The sequence below is a fragment of the Miscanthus floridulus genome, chromosome 16, assembly GCF_019320115.1.
Source record: "Miscanthus floridulus cultivar M001 chromosome 16, ASM1932011v1, whole genome shotgun sequence".
Lineage (NCBI taxonomy): Eukaryota > Viridiplantae > Streptophyta > Magnoliopsida > Poales > Poaceae > Miscanthus > Miscanthus floridulus.
Window position 1 is genome coordinate 71,885,287 of NC_089595.1, and position 18,399 is coordinate 71,903,685.

Below are 18,399 nucleotides of genomic sequence, written 5' to 3' on the forward strand. Positions count from 1 at the left end.
ATCTAATATTTTTCCTAAATAGTTTACATCACAGAGAGGTCACACAAAAATTTTCATAATTTTTGGAGCTCTAATTAATTCTATACAAAAATAACAAAAACTTACACTATTCATCCATTTCTGTAAAATAGAAAATCCATTTTCAAATCAAACCGACACTGACAGTGGGGTCCCACCTATTAGCATCATCCTCCCACGCTCAACAGCGACAACCGCGGTTTGATCACCGGTAACTCACCGCCGGTGAGGTCTCTGGCCACGGCCAATGTACTACCACGTTTCCCACATCACTACGCATCGATTGAGGGTACTAGCTAGATCAATTGCAGCGGGGTTCAAGCTCAACGTCGGCCATGGCGGCCATGATGGCGCGGCTGTGCTACGCCGGTGAAACCAGGCCGGTAGCAGTTAAATAAAAGGCCTAGGAAGCACCAAGAGCTCACCCCAAACACGCTCGAGCAGAAGGATGGACTGGAGGAGCAACGGTGAAGCAGGTCGACGGTCACAGCAGCCATGGCGGTGCAAGCTTCGTCGACGGCGGTGTTCTGGTGGCTACGGTGGACAAAAGTCTCAATCAACAGGGCACAGAGCACCACGGCAACATGGCGAAGCAGAAACTACGCTGAGCAAGAGCCAAGACACACCGAGGATTGCTGGTCATGGCGACACGCACACGACGGTGGTGCTGCTGGCCGCGAGGAAGAAAGGCACGCACAACAGTTTCCCGGTGGAGTCAATCTTCAAGAGCTGCTCGGCTGGGTGCGCAAGGAGCAAGTGGAGCTATGACTGGTTGGCGCTACGGTGACGATGTGAGCTCGATGGAGCTATGGCGGCGGCGGCGGGAAAAACAGGGGAGAAGAAAAGAAGAACGGCGATGTCGCGAGCTTTATAGCGTGGCCAGGAAGCAAGAAGAAGCCACGCCACAGCCTTCTCCACGCCAGCGTGAAGCCGAACGTGTCCACAAGCATGCCTAGAACGCCAAAGAAGGTTGTCGACGGTGAGTTGTCGCCCGAAGACACTGTTCACAGAAATTACCGAATTGCCACTCGTCTATTTTCCCAAATTACTCCCAATTTTATATGGTAACTCAAAAATCTCCAAAAATAAAAGTTGTTCTAATTTCAAAGTTCTACAACTTTGCTTTAATAGCCATACTCTAATTCGATCTACATTTTGAAATGCAAGTTTAAAATCAAAAGGGGACACTTTAAGTACATTTCGCCTTTTCAAATTACTTTAAATTTTATATAACAACTTTGAAAACTCCAAAAACAAACTTTGTACACCTTAACAAGCTCTACATTTTCTTTTAAGCTCAACCCCAAAATGTGCTTAGATTTTTGAATTAGGTTTTCAGGGTAGAATTTAAATACTGAAAATTAGGGTTTTCGGAAATTCAATTCAATACAAAGATTTTGACTTGATTCAAACCATACAAGTCAACACATATAACATAAAGGTAAACTTGTTTTAGTGTATGCATATCAAGATTTTCACTAAAACCAAAATAAGGTGCAATGCATATGATGACATGGCAGGTTTTAGTACTTAAACACCCGAGGTGTTACAATCCTTCTCCCTAAAAGAAATCTCGTCCCGAGATTTAAAGTCCGAGGGTAAGTAATGGAAAAGGAAATGTGGCGAGCGAACACATACAAAACCTATCCATAAAATAGCTAAGGTCTCTTTACAAAACATGATTTGTAACGACAGAGCACAACTAACATTATTCTATATTAACGTAAGAAATTCTAGAAATCTTTCTAGCAAGTAATCTTCGGATTCCCAAGTAGCTTCTTCTTCGGAATGTTGATTCCATTGTATCTTATAGAATTTGATTCTCCTCCTTCGAGTGACACGGTCTTTCTGATCCAGAACTCGGATAGGATATTTGGAATAGGTCAAATTAGGTTCAAGTTCCACTCCTTCAACCTCAACATTCTGATCAGGCACTCAAAGACATTTCTTTAATTGAGAAATATGGAACACATCGTGTACAGCTGAGCGATGTTTTGGTAACTTCAATCGATATGCCACCTTTCCATACCTCTTCAAAATTTGAAATGGTCCAATATAATAAGGTGACAACTTGCCTTTAACACCAAAACGGGTAACTCCCTTCATTGGTGATACCTTCAGATATACAAAATCTCCTTTGTTAAATACCAATGGTCTACGTCGTTTATCTACATAACCCTTTTGTCGGAACTAAGCTATCTTCAAATTACTTTGTATCTGCCTAACCTTCTCTTCTGTTTCTTTCACATGGTCAACTCCAAAGAACCATCTTTCCCTGGGTTCAGACCAATTTAGCGATGTTCTGCATCTACGACCATAGAGTGCTTCAAATGGAGCCATTCTAATGCTCTCTTGATAACTATTATTATATGAGAAATCAGCCAAAGGCAAACATTCATCCCACTTATTAGAATAGTTAAGGACATAACACCTTAACGTATCTTCAAGTACTTGATTGACACTTTTAGTCTGACCATCAGTCTGTGGATGATAAGCTATACTATACAAAAGTTTAGTACCCAACGAAGCATGCAATTGTTTCCAAAAGTTGGAGACAAACTGTGTACCTCTATCCGACACAATGGTCTTTGGTACACCATGTAAGCTCACGATTCTTGCTAAATACATCTTGGCATATTGGATAGTAGGATATATACTCTTGACTAGAACAAAATGTGCTAACTTTATTAGTCGATCTACAATAACCCATATTGAGTCAAAACCTTTAGATGTCTTGGGTAGACCAGCTATAAAATCCATACTAATATCCTCCCACTTCCAAGCTAGAATAGGCAATGGCTGTAATTCTCCAGCGGACCTCAAATGTATAGCTTTTACTTTTTGACAAGTATCACACTTAGCTATATATCGAGCAATCTCTACCTTCATTTTGGTCCACCAAAATCTCTGTTTCAAGTCATGGTATATTTTATTACTTTTCGGATGAATAGATAACCTTGTGGTATGTGCCCCTTCAAGAATTGACTATCGCAACTCAGAAACCTTTGGTACCACAAGGCGATCCTTAAACCATAACACATCTACATCATATATCCTAAAGCATGTTGCTTTTCCCTTCCTGACTCTTTCTTTGATATGGGCTATACCCTTGTTTTCTTTTTGAGCGGCAATAATCTGGTCTTGAATAGTTGATTCAATAGTTATATTGGTCAAACTACCTTGTTGAATTATCTCTACATTCAACTTCTCCATCTCTTGACAAAAAGTCAGATCCATTGTTTTTACTGCCAGACAATTGCAATGACTCTTACGACTGAGGGCATCTACAACCACATTTGCCTTACTAGGATGGTAATGCACCTCCAAGTCATAATCTTTAATCAATTCTAATCATCTTCTTTGCCGCATATTCAATTCCGATTGAGTAAAGATATATTTTAAACTTTTGTGATCTATATAAATATGACAAGTATTACCAAGTAGATAATGCCGCCAAATCTTCAAAGCATGGACAACTGCTGCTAACTCCAGATCATGAGTTGGATAATGTTCTTCATGTTGCTTAAGTTGTCTAGAAGCATAGGCAATGACTCGGCCTTCTTGCATCAATACACATCCAATACCAATACCAGAAGCATCACAATAAACATCAAACGACCTCTCGATATCTGGTTGTGCTAATACTGGTGCAGTGGTTAACAATCTCTTTAAAGTCTGGAAAGCTTCTTCACAATCAGATGACCAGACAAACTTGGCTTGGTTCTTCAACAACCCAGTAATGGACTTGGATATTCTAGAGAAATCTAGAATAAAATGACAGTAATAACCTGCTATTCCTAGAAAACTCCGAACCTAATGAACAGTGGTTGGTGGTTCCCAATCTAGTATATCATTAACTTTGCTTAGATCTACTGCAACTCCTTCAGCTGACAAGACATGTCCTAAAAATTATACTTCCTTTAGCCAGAAGTCACACTTACTGAACTTGGCATATAACTGATGTTCTCTTAGGTGGGTCAGAACAACTCTAAGATGTTCTGCATGTTCTTTCTTGTTCTTGGAATATACTAAGATATCATCAATAAAAATCACAACAAACTTATCTAGCTCAGGCATGAATACTGAGTTCATCAGATACATGAAATGAGCTGGGGCATTCGTCAAACCAAAAGACATTACCAGGTATTCATATAATCCATATCTTGTGGTAAATATCGTTTAGGAATATCTTCAGGCTTAATTTTAATTTGGTGGTAACCTAACCTCAAATCAATCTTGGAGAAAACTTTGGCTCCAGCCAGTTGATCAAAAAGTAAATCTATCCGAGGTAAGGGATACTTATTCTTAATGGTCACTTCATTCAATGGACGATAGTCGATACACAATCTCAGGGTCTCATCTTTCTTTTTCACAAAAATTGCAGGACATCCCCAAGGTGATGAACTAGGTTGGATAAACCCTTTGTCAATCAACTCTTGCAACTGAGTCTTTAGCTCGGCTAACTCCTTAGGAGGCATCCTATAAGCTCTCAGAGATATCGGAGCTATTCTAGGTTTTAGATCTATGTTAAACTAAACATCCCTATCAGGTGGTAGATCGGGTAAATCTTTAGGAAAAACATCAGGGAATTCACAAACTACCGGGATATCTCTAATCTCCTTGACAGAAGTTGCACAAACTTTTTCCACTGATCTCCTTAAGGTTGGAAGTTGGATAAGAAGCTGAGAATTACTATCTGGCGAACTCAACCTTATTGTCCTATTCAAAGCATCTATAACAGCCTTATGCTGATACATCCAATTCATTCCCAAGATCACATATATATCCTGATCCTTGAGAATAATCATGGTAGTGGGAAAAATATGCCCACCCAGGTTTATGGGTACCTGGTACACCATTTCCTTAGTACACAGACGTCCCCCGGGCCACTGTATAAAGAAAATTTCCTTGGTTGCCCCAATTGGAATTTTATGCTTTATGACAAAGGTTCTATTGATGAATGTATGAGATGCACCTGAATCAAAAAGCATAACTACAGGATGATCGGTGATAGGAAACATACCCAGCATCACGGGCTCCCCTTCTGGAATCTCCCTGGCTTGAATATAGAAAACCCGCCCCGTCTTCTTTTCATCTTTGCCCTTCTGAGCATTTTGGTTGTTGTTCTTGTTCTGAGCTTGACCCTGTTGTTGATTTCTAGGAGCCTTCTAAAAATTTGGATTGTACTGCTTAGGATACGGACATTCCCTAGAGAAATGACCTGACCTCCCACAATTGAAACATGGGTAATGGTGGCCTTGGGGTGTTGGAGCATGAACACCAGGAATATTTGACTATTGAGAGTTCTGGTTAGTTGTAACAGGACTGACATTTTGTCGTTGACCGGCTTGGAACTACGGCGAATGATAAGGAGGGCGATAGTGATTCATTGAATGATAGATTATCTTCTGCCTCTTTTGATTCCCACCAAAAGATCCAGATGGCACACTCTTTTTCTTTTTAATCTCCTTATGCTGCCGATATTTTTCCTCTGATGCAATAGTAATGTTAACTACCTCATGATATGTGACATTGGTGCAGGTAGTCATCATTGTCTGAAGTTTGGTATTTAGACCCCGCATGAACCACTTCTTCTTCTTGGCATCTTTGTAACATGTTCAGGTGTATACTGTGAAAGGTGATTGAACTTGCCCACATACTGCATGACTGTTTGATCACCTTGCTTCAAAGCAAGAAACTCATCAAGCTTCATGGCCATAACTCCCTTCAGAATATAATAGGCATGGAAAGCAGTGCAGAACTTGGCCCAAGTTAACTGAACACCGGCTGGTTGCATAGCCACAAGGTTTGCCCACCAAGCACCTGCTGCACCTCTAAGCTATTGAGCAGCAAAAATAGGCTTCTAAAACTCGGTGCATGGAATGAGGTCAAACTTCTGCTCCATGGTACAAAGCTAATCATTAGCTTCTAGTGGTTCATCAGCCTTGGTAAATACTGGTGGTCATGTATCCGTGAAGTCAACATATGTAGCTTCTTGACTTTGATAATTACGACCACGGTTTCCTTGCATCATATTCTAATTGCTTTGAGCTAATTCCTGAAGCAACCGAGCATTATCTACAGTCACATTGACTAGTGCTATGATAGCATCAGCCAAATTTGGTGGAACTGGTGGCGGATTAGGAATTCCATCCTCATCTTGTGAAGTACCAGGAATAGTCGAACCTCGAGTACGACACATCTGTTCATGACAAACCAAACTTTATTCACAAGCCTTTATTGAACTATTAAAATAGCTGACTACAAACACATTACACTGGTTTCACTTATTTAAACACAAGTTCAAACTTAAACTAGACTACCCAACTAAACTAGAACTCAATATATTACAACTCTACTCTTCTCCTCGATCACATCAAACCTTATGATCGATATCCATTCCAGAAACATCTCCACCTTCATTATCACTTTCATTGACCATCACTACTTCTTCTAGATCTTCTTCTTCTTCTTCATCCGGTTCATCATCATCTGCTATGATGACACCTGGGTCCATTGCATCTGCCTGAGGTTCATGATTTGGATCCAAAAGATTGTTCAGCCTATGGACTTTTTCATGCAGATTAGTAGAAATATTCTTCTAAGTCTTCTACATAGAACTCTAACTCATGAGCTCGGGCTCTAGCTACATCTTCTCTATCCCAAGCTTCATTCCTTTCTTCCACCATATGAACTAACATACGCTCATAGTTCTTATGAGTGTGGTGCGACGCCTCAATTGATCCTATAATTTGCCCACCTGGATGACATCCAAGGCCCTATCTCTAGTAGCGTGTGCTAACTCTACTAAAAGCCTCTGTATCTCAGCCTGGGGATCAGGCCTAAAGCTGCTACTCTAGCACCATCACTCCTAGGGGCAAGCTAGTGATGAGGAATTCCTTTGGGTCCAACAGACTTACGGGGTGTTATCTTGGTACGAGCCATACTGTAGAAAGCAAGATTTCAAAATAGTAAGATGATCTGATAAAAGTCTCAAGAGCAGCAAGGATGGATTACACAACTCAACCCAAACTCACTACTCAACCTAGTCTTAGAGGGAAAGTAAGTAACAAATGGATTAATCATGATGCATGAATCGTCCTTACGAAACTTAAACATCAAAACTCATATTGTACATAAACAATAGTTCTTGTTATATAGGGCATAATAAGATTACTACTCCACCAATCAAACTTTTTAATCAAATAAGGAATGGCGAGAATGAATTAAGATAAGTCAGAAGCAATTTGGACCAAACTAACAGTTTAAATTTATTTGTCCCAAATCGTTTTGAAGTTTTTGTAAAACAATACTACAAAAACCTTGTAATGATCGCTTTGATACCACTCTGTGGCAGAACCTCTTAAATTATAGGGTCCACATGCATCTGTCACTGTCCAATGACCTCTGATGACTATGCATATGTACCCGATAACTTAAGAAGACTATTGGGTGTCTTCGGAGAACCCTGAATCATACATGTTTTTTCCAAGCAGGATCCATTACAGAGTCATTGCAGCATTACAACTTTTATTCAAATATCTATATTAGAGTAAAATAGCGGAAGTATTACAATAACTTAGTTTACAAACCAGTTATTTTAAACCTTACAAACTAAGTTCAATAAATATTACAAACCATAGTAGTGGAGTGGCATTAGTAACATAATACAAACACACAATATAAGTACCCTGCCCAAGGGTCACACATTCACCTATCATCATCAATCGAAACAACAGTCATGCAGCACAGTCCAAAGCAGACCTGCTCATGAGGCTCACCTATAACAAGGGTTAATGAACCTTGAGTACAAAAGTACTCAACAAGACTTAATCGAAACAAAAACTGATAAGACTCAGGAATGCAGGCTTAGGGATTCAAGGTATGGCTTTAGCAATAAACAAGGTTCTTTTGCGTAAAAGCTTTCTACAAGATTCTTTCTTTCAACATTTGTATCTCCATATCAATTATATATAAAGCTGACATGACCCATACTAAGATCATGAAACCTCATATTAAAATCTTTCTCAAAATGTCCTCAAGTTTTAGTTATTAACTACGATGATGAACAGTGAGTTGAGTCTCCATAACCGAGGAGCAACGACGATTCAAACCGATTAGAACCCAGCTAGGGATTCCCAACCACACGATATATGCAGGTCCCTAACCTACATATACCAACTTACCCTCAGATCCTCTAAAACAAGAATGGGTCCGCGCCACCCGAGAATACAGTACTCCACCAATCTAGCCCATTGCCATGTGGGTACACGTTACCCTCGCCATCTCTCCACTCCCAGTGCGCGAGTAGCCATTCTTGTAATAGAATAGCTGAGTTAAGGCTTATCGGAGCATGTGGTAAGTACTACAAAGTCTCACCTTATGCAATTCAACAACGGACGGTTCTTAATTGACACGGGCGGAAAGAACCCGCTCACAAGACCTCCATGTCTTGTGGCTCTCATACATCGAGTCTGCCCGATCTAGATTTATTACTCCACAAGATTATACCTCATGATAGCATAAATAGCCAATCGTATCCAAAAATCCATTTATATCTCACAGGTGACCGGTAATCACCCGACTTTTATCGTTCTAAGCATGGCTAAGCATAATTAGACATTCTCGGATTGAAATGGGTAACAAGGTTGATATGGAAAAACAAGGTTGGTAATGCACCAATTAGGTTTCCACTCAACTCCTAATCACTTAATGCAGTATTGAAAAGCAAAAGTGATATAAATTTGTAAAACACAAGGTAGGTTAAAATGCATCCGGGGCTTGCCTTGATTAATGGAAAAGTCAGGTTCCATAGATGTTCCACAATTATCAAACCCGACCTCAACAGACGGATTAACTCCCTCCTCAACTTGATTGACTACCACGTCCTCGCTTTCATTCACTACATGTAGTAACAATGCCATGTTTAATATGATGCGAGATATAAAACATGATGCTTGACGATGGATGCAAAATTAACAACTGGAATACAACTTTCCTTCACGGTACAGTTACAAGCCAACAACGACTTAAACCCTTTTTGTAAATTCAAACACTTACTTTAAGTACCAAGGATCACTTTATACTAATGACCCAAAATCATCACTCAATCAAAAATTCAAACAAAACCAAAATCATTAAGGTTCACAATTTGCTTTTATGAATTAATTATTTAATTCAAAATTATGAAATAAATCAACTTTCTCCAAATGAGCTTAAAATTTTTGTGAAGGCTTATCACATGATAACTAAGTGGCAAAACCATTTTCATAATTTTTGGATAACTAATAAAGCCTAGAAAAATCATGAAAACTCATTTATTATTTAACCAGACCAATTTTTATCACATTCAAAATATACTGAAAATCAACATCTAATATTTTTCCTAAATAGTTTACATCACAGAGAGGTCACACAAAAAATTTATAATTTTTGGAGCTCTAATTAATTCTATACAAAATAACAAAAACTTACACTATTCATCCATTTCTGTAAAATAGAAAATCCATTTTCAAATCAAACCGACACTGACAGCGGGGTCCCACCTGTCATCATCGTCCTCCCGCGCTCAACAGTGACGACCGCGGTTTGACCGCCGGTAACTCGCCACCAGTGAGTTCTCCGGCCACGGCCAATGTACTACCACGTTCCCCACATCACTACGCATCGATTGAGGGTACTAGCTAGATCAAATGTAGTGGGGTTCGAGCTCGACGTTGGCCATGGCGGCCACGACGGCGCGGCTGCGCTACGCTGGCGAAACTAGGCCTATAACAGTTAAATAAAAGGCCTAGGAAGCACCAGGAGCTCACCCCAAACACGCTCGAGCAGAAGGATGGACTGGAGGAGCAGCGGTAAAGCAGGTCGACGGTCATAGCAGTCATGGCGGTGCAAGCTTCATCGACGGCGGTGTTCCGGTGGCTGCGGTGGACAAAAGTCTCAATCAACAGGGCACAAAGCACCATGACAACATGGCGAAGCAGGAACTACGCTGAGCAAGAGCCAAGACGCACCGAGGATTGCTGGTCATGGTGACGTGCACACGATAGTGGTGCTGCCGGCCACGAGGAAGAAAGGCACGCACAGCAGTTTCCCGGCGGAGTCAATCTTCAAGAGCTGGTCGGCTAGGTGCGCAAGGAGCAAGCGGAGCTATGATGGGCTTTGCTATGACTGGTTGGTGCTACAGTGACAGTGCGAGCTCGATGGAGCTATGGCGGCGGCGTCGGGAAAAATAGGGGAGAAGAAGAACGGCGACGTCACGAGCTTTATAGCGTGGCCAGGAAGTAAGAAGAAGCCACGCCACAGCCTTTTCCACACCAGCGCGAAGCCGAACATGGCCACGAGCACGCCTGGAACGCCGAAGAAGGTCGCCGACGGTGAGGTGTCGCCCGAAGACACTGTTCACAGAAATTACCGAATTGCCATTCGTCTATTTTCCCAAATTACTCCCAATTTTATATGGTAACTCAAAAATGTCCAAAAACAAAAGTTGTTCCAATTTAAAAGTTCTACAACTTTCCTTTAATAGCCATACTCTAATTCGATTTAGATTTTGAAAATGCAAGTTTAAAATCAAAAGGGGACACTTTAAGTACATTTTGCCTTTTCAAATTACTTCAAATTTTATATAACAACTTTGAAAACTCCAAAAACAAACTTTGTACACCTTGACAAGCTCTACATTTTTGCTTTTAAGCTCAACCACAAAATGTGCTTAGATTTTGAATTAGGTTTTTAGGGTAGAATTTAAATACTGAAAATTAGGGTTTTCGGAAATTCAATTCAATACAAAGATTTTGACTTGATTCAAACCGTACAAGTCAACACATATAACATAAAGGTAAACTTGTTTTAGTGTATGCATATCAAAATTTTCACTAACACAAATATGAGGTGCAATGCATATGATGACATGGTAGGTTTTAGTATTTAAACACCCGAGGTGTTACAACGCTGAGCAATTCGTGGGAGACCAAGAGTATTACTTTGACATGCCGGATCAGCAGGAGTACTTTATTCAAGGCAAGTATAGCATGGGATCATCCTTATTTCCTATTCACTTTAATACATTAAATTCATGTTGCATGTGTCGCCTTGATAGGGATTCCCTAGAATTGAAGTTTTACCTTGTCACCTATGGGATATGCATTGGGTAGCTTTGCTAGTGCTCAATTACACCATGATCTTATAACTTGACTAATGGTATATGCAATAAACATTAAAATATGCTTTTTAGCAACTTGGAAATAGGGGGTTGGAGTATTTAGCTACTTTCTAAATGCTTTAGATTCATCTCCCTAAGGACTTATCTGTAAGTGATCATTCGGGACTTATAGTACAGCTGTGAGGGCTATATGGCTCTGGCTTTAGCTCAGTATGAGGACCTTTTCTAGCTTGTTAGTGGTTACCTTCATTGGTGTAAGAATGACTTGACAAATCGGGTATAGGATAGCCTCTACTCTTATGTGTATAGCCACGATGGAATTATGGCATTCGATAGGGGGTTCGTATATCTGTTTGCTGAGTGAATCTAATGGCCCTAACCTGTTAGATGAACCTTTGAAAGGCTTTATAGTGACCCCTGCCTACTCACCTTAGAAGTGTTTTAGGAGTAATTAACCCGGGCATATGGGTATCATGACTCACAGTGAAAGTGTACAACCTCTGCAGAGTATAAAACTAGTATATCAGTCATGCTCATGGTCACGAATGGCCTTAGAACATTTACGAAATAGATGAACACTAAGAATTATCTGTTTATACTATTCATTATTTATGTTTACATTGATCATGTGTTTTGCATTAGGAATTGAAACAACTTGTTGCTACTCTTAAGCTAAAAATTGTGACAACTAAAAGCTAAATGTTGTTAAACCTGTGTCAAGCCTTTTGAGCCTCATGAACCCCATGTTACACTTGTTGAGTATGACATGTACTTACGCTTGTTTATTTTCATTACTTGGATAAAAATCCTGGATGGGTAATAGATGGCTTTGGTTATGATGATTTCCCTGAGAATTACTAGACTTGTGGTCAACTAGTTCATGTCCCTATGATATGGAGCTTCCACGAGAGATCTTTTCTTTATACTTTCGCTACATTTATGTGAAGACTATGTCTTATTCGTGATGTAATAAACACTTGTGATGATACTATTCATAATTTGTCGGCTTATGTGTGTGACTGATCTCTGAGCGCACAAGATTTTGCATCCCATTTTATCCTTAAAATTGGGTGTGACAGATTGGTATCAGAGCTGTGTTGACTGTAGGACACAAGCCTAGTTAACAATGGTCGTTTTAGCTTCTTTTGCTTCACTCATTTCATGCTTTCCATCTTACCCTTGTTACTTGCTAAAGTTTTATGCTTCTTTTGCCTTACTTTATTATGAAAATTATTGCTTCTAATCTAACTAAATCTAATTCTATAGATGCCTCATGCCAGTAAGACTGCCTGCATCAACACCGGAGGTTACTACCCGCCTCGTGGTTTATCCATGGAGCCTAAGGAGGAGGAACCCTAGGAACAAGAATTTGATTCGCCAACACCTGTACCTACGCCTGAGCCAATCCAGGAGGAACCCAAAGAAGTTGAGGTCGTCTTACTATTCGATGATGATGATGAGGAAGACGTCGTTGAAGAGGATGAGCTGATCCCTCCCCTAGGATGGACGACAAAGGTCTAGAATAAGTCAAGGTGTGAATCCTCCATTTCGCACCACCGACTCATGGGTATTCTTTAGACCTACTATAGAGATTAGGACGTAGCTGTGGAGTACGTCTGCAATGAACATACGCACCCTCTAGAAGACACCTATTGGAAGACCAGGGTGTGCATCTCCATCAAGGATGAACAGAAGGGCGTATATTAGCTGGACTCAAACTATGCGCATCATGCTCACTGTGCCACCATGGAGGATAGCATAGAAGATGCAGCAGCTGCAGCTTGCATAGGCCTCCGTGGTCGACGATTTGAGGATATGAAGGAAGACCAATATCGATTTCTCTCTCACCAACACCTAGAATTGGGATGGGAAATGATGGACCCTCAGGGCACGGATCCAACTACCCAAGTGGTGGTACACTTTGGCTATGAGTCCATAGCAAAGATTTGCTGACTCGACGATCAGTTGAAGGCACAGCAGAAAACCATCGAGAGACACCAACAAGTGATAGATGAGCAAAGGGTGTGCCTTAACCTGTCGAAGATGTACGAGGAGCTTCCCCATAAACCTCGCCCATAGATGTTGGAGTCCCTTTTTATGTAATAAAACGATAGTAGAATGAGTCAAGTTGAGTCTAGTTGAGTCTATTAGTGCGGTGTGAACATTGGTGTGCCTAGTTGATTTGTTATTATGTTTATGTGTGAGTTGGATTTTTGTAATGAGTGTTGGAACTTTGTGGGTCTGTCCGCAAGTTCCATAGTTAAGTATATTAAAGTTTGGGTCAATAAATAAATAGTTGGGTTTGGTACATCTTGTTCTCTTGGATCTGTTTTTCGGAGCAGTCTTTCTTTATCTCAATGTCAAATAAAATCTACTCGACCAAAATTATGAATTTTTTATGCGAATAACTAGACTTAAGTATCTTTCCAATGCCTCTGGAATCACCCCTATATCTGATCTGGTTTGTGAGATATCGTTGTTTCAAGATAAAGTAGCTGCATAGTCTCAAATCTGGAAATAGTTTCGGTTGTATGGTATTTTTTAGTGAGCTAACGACAAAATCTGGGAATGTGGTCTGAATAAAAGTTGTAGATAATTTCTTAATCTTTCCAACCATATAAAGGACATCTCTTTTGGATATCTGGAACTCAAGATATGACTGTTTTACGGAGCTGCTGATGTTGGAACTCGTCCAGAAAATTTTCAGAAGGTGTTCTAACTTGGAAATCTCTAAATTTTGAATATTTGTGTTGGATGTCAGATGTCTGGAAGAGGAAGAGGCCGAGGTCATGGAGGTGTTCCCCCACATCCACCACCACCGCCACCAATAATTGAGCAACTTCTTGCAGTGTAGACACAGCTCATGCAAGTGTTGGTGTAGAATCAACAGAACCATCTAGTTGGTGGAGCACCGCGTGACAAGCATGGTGAATTCTTGAAGGGCCATCCCCCAACGTTTTCTCATGCCACTAATCCACTAGAAGCAGATGATTGGCTTCGTGCAGTGGAAAAATAGCTCAACATAGCATAGTGCGATGATCAGCAGAAGGTGTTGTACGCTTCAGGATAGCTCTAGGGAGAAGCCCAAGACTGGTGGGAGTCATTCGAGTATGGACGTCTCGCCAATGCTCCTCCTGTCACCTGGCAAGAGTTTAGAGAGAATTTTAGGTCCTACCACAAACCTAGAGGATTGATAGAGCTCAAGCAGGAGGAGTTCAGAGCTCTAAAGTAGGGATCCATGTCCATGGCTGAGTATCATGACAAGTTTGCTCGGTTATCATGTTATGCTTTGAATGAAGTGGCTGATGATGTCGACAAGCAACGCCGTTTTCTCAAGGGTCTATATGATGGTCTGTAGCTCCAGCTTATGTCTAATACATACCCCAACTTTTAGACGCTGGTGAATCGTGCCATTGTTATTGATAATAAGCGCAAAGAGATGGAGGCCAAGAAGAGGAGGCTTTAAGGGCAGGCCTCTAGGAGCAATACTCATCCACGCATCAATCCTCAGCAAGGCTTCTAGTAGAGGTACCAAGGACCACCCAATCAGTGGAATCATGGTCAGTACCCTTAGTGCAACTCGAACCAGTAGCAAAATGGCAATCAACATCCCCAGCAGCAGAGTGGTCAGCAGACACCATGATAGGGAACACCCAACAACACTCCCATGAAGACCAGTGCACCTAGTACCCCCAACGTATGCTATCATTGTGGAGAAGTTGGGCATTATGCTAACCTTTGCCCTAGAAAAGCAGAATCAGCAAACACCCTAGGGCCAGCATAGTAATAAGAAGGGAACACCGTAGAAGCCAGCACCCAACATAGGAAAGGTGAACCATGTGTCTACCGAGATGGTGCTTGTGGAACTAGAAGTCATGCTCGGTACGTTTAATATCAATTCCACTCCTGCCACTATTCTTTTTTATTCTAGAGCTTCGCATTCATTCATATCACAAGCATTTGTTAGAAACCATAGCATACCATTATGTTCCATGCAAAATCCCATATTAGTAAACTCAATAGGAGGTAGTATGCAAGCTTCATATCATTGTCTTCTGACTAGTCTATCCTTAAGGGGGTAGAGTTTAAAGTGAGCCCCATTATGTTGAGAACGTCTAGCATTGATGTGATTCTAGGTATGGACTGGATGATGCAACAACAAGCAGTGATTCAGTGTAAGGAGAAGGTAGTTGTTGTGACTGCACCGAATGGGGAAAGAATCAATGTTGATGTTGTAGTGCAGAAGCAGCCGACAGCCACAGTGAACTAGCTTGATGATAATGTCAATAAGGAGGACCTAGTGGTAGATGAGTTTCCAGATGCGTTCCCCGATGACTTGCCAGGTATGCCGCTTGACCGTGACATTGAGTTTATTATTGAATTATTACCTAGAATTGCACCTATAGCTAAGCGTCTATATAGAATGGGGGTTAATGAACTCGAGGAACTTAAGAAACAAATAAAGGAGTTACAGGAGAAATGTTTCATTCGTCCTAGTTTGTCACCTTAGGGAGCACCGGTTATATTTGTTGACAAGATAGATGGTACCTAGAGAATATGTGTTGATTATCGGTCACTCAATGAGGTTACTATCAAGAACAAGTACCCGCTACCTAGAATTGATAATTTGTTTGATTAGTTGAGAGGTGCTTGTGTTTTCTCTAAGATTGATCTTTGTTCTGGTTATCATCAGTTGAAGATTCGTGCAACTGACATACCCAAGATAACTTTTACTATGAGGTATGGTTTGTATGAGTACACCGTTATGTCCTTTGGTTTAACCAATGCATGTGCATACTTTATGTACTTGATGAATAAGGTGTTCATAGAGTTTTTGGATAAGTTTGTGGTGGTATTCATCGATGATATATTGGTATTCTCCAAAATAGAAGAAGAGCATGCTGAACATCTAAGGTTGGTTTTGTAGAAGCTCAGAGAACACAAATTGTATGCTAAGCGAAGCAAGTGTGAATTCTAGTTGAAGGAAGTTTCTTTCTTAGGCCATGTTGTCTCTAATGGTGGAATCGCAGTAGATCCAAGTAAGGTGAAAGATGTATTGAATTGGAAACCACCAACCGATGTGGGAGAGATTCGTAGTTTCTTGGGATTAGCTAGATACTATAGAAGGTTCATAGAAGGTTTCTCTAAACTTGCCAAGCCTATGACAGCTTTGTTGGAGAAAAATGCCAAGTTTGTGTGGTCTGAGAAGTGTTAGGCTAACTTTGAAGAATTGAAGAAGAGATTGACTACAGCCCTAGTATTGGTTTTGATAGATCTAAGCAAGAGCTTTTCGATCTATTGTGATGCATCTCATCAAGGTCTTGGATGTGTTCTTATGCAAGAAGGAAGAGTAGTGGCCTATGCATCCCGATAGTTGAGAAAGCATGAGTTAAATTATCCTACTCATGACTTGGAGTTAGCAGCAGTGGTTCATGCTTTGAAGATATGGAGGCACTATCTTATTGGACACAAGAGTGACATCTATACTGATCACAAGAGTCTAAAGTACATTTTCACTCAGATGGATCTGAATATGAGGTAGCATCGATGGTTAGAGTTGATCAAAGATTATAATCTAGAGGTACACTATCATTCTAGAAAGGCGAATGTTGTTGTCGATGCTCTTAGCAGGAAGAGTTATGCCAATGAGGTGCAAGTGGCACCAATGCCAAGTGAGTTGTGTGCTGAATTCAAGCGACTAAATTTGGGCTTTGTCACTAATTCTATGGAGTTGGCGTTGTAGCCTAAATTAGAGCAAGAAATACGTAAGGGCCAGTTATAGGATGCGAAGTTGAAAGAGATAGTAGAAAACATAGTGATTGGTAAAGCACCAAGTTTCCATATGGATGACAATGGAACTCTATGGTTTGGGAAAAGACTATGTATGCCTAAGGATAAGGCAATATGAGAGACAATTCTTCATGAGGCACATGAGTCTGCTTACTCTATTCATCCTAGGACTACCAAGATGTATTTGGATTTGAAAGAGAAGTATTGGTGGTACGGATTGAAGAGAGATGTTGCTGAGTATGTTGCTTTATGTGATACATGTCAGAGAGTCAAAGCTAAACATCAAAGACCGGTAGGATTGCTATAACCAATGAAGATACCTGAGTGGAAGTGGGAAGAAGTTGGTATGGATTTTATTGTTGGGTTACCACACACTCAGAGGGGCTATGATTCAATATGGATGATAGTGGATCGATTAACTAAAGTTGCTCACTTCTTACCGGTCAAGACTACCTATATTGGTCCCCAACTAGCTGCATTATATATAGAGAGAATAGTGTGTCTACATGGAGTTCCCAAGAAAATTATGTCTGATCGAGGTACTCAATTTACATCTTATTTTTGGCAGTAAGTGCATAGTTTGTTGGGAATAAAGTTGAATTTTAGTACAGCATATTATCCTCAGATAGATGGGCAAACTAAAAGGATTAATTAGATATTAGAGGACATGTTGAGAGCTTGTGTATTGTAGTACGGTATAAGTTAGGACAAGAGTTTGCTTTATGCAGAGTTCTCGTATAACAACAATTATCAGAAGAGTCTCAATATGGTACCTTTCGAAGCTTTTATGGACAAAAGTGTAGAACCTCGTTGTTTTGGAATCAAATAGGAGAAACTCAAGTGTTTGGACCAGATGTTTTAAGAGATGTAGAAGAGCAAGTAAGGATGATCAGAGATAACTTGAGAGTAGCTCAGTCTCGATAGAAGAGTTATGCCAACACTAGGAGAAGATAATTGGTTTTCGAAGTAGGGGATTATGTTTACTTGAAGGTGTCACCTATGAGAAGTGTGAGAAGGTAACATGAAAGGCAAGTTAGGACCAAGGTATATTGGGTCTTTCAAGATTTTAGAGAGACATGGTGAAGTAGCTTATCAGTTGGAATTGCCTGAGAGTTTATCAGGTGTACATGATGTGTTTCATGTGTCCTAGTTGAAGAAGTGTTTGCATGTACCCGAGGAGTAGATACCATTAGAAGAGCTAACAGTTAAGGAAGATCTCACTTATGAGGAGTTTTTGGTAAGGATTTTGGAGACAGCAGAAAGAGTTACAAGGAGCCAAGTTATAAAGATGTGTAAGGTTCAGTGGAATTGGTATACAAAAGATGATGCTACTTAGGAAAGCGAAGAGGATCTAAGGAAGACATTCCCGTAGCTTTTTGAGTAAGCATCGTCCGAATCTAGAGGATGAGATTTATTTTTAGAGGGGT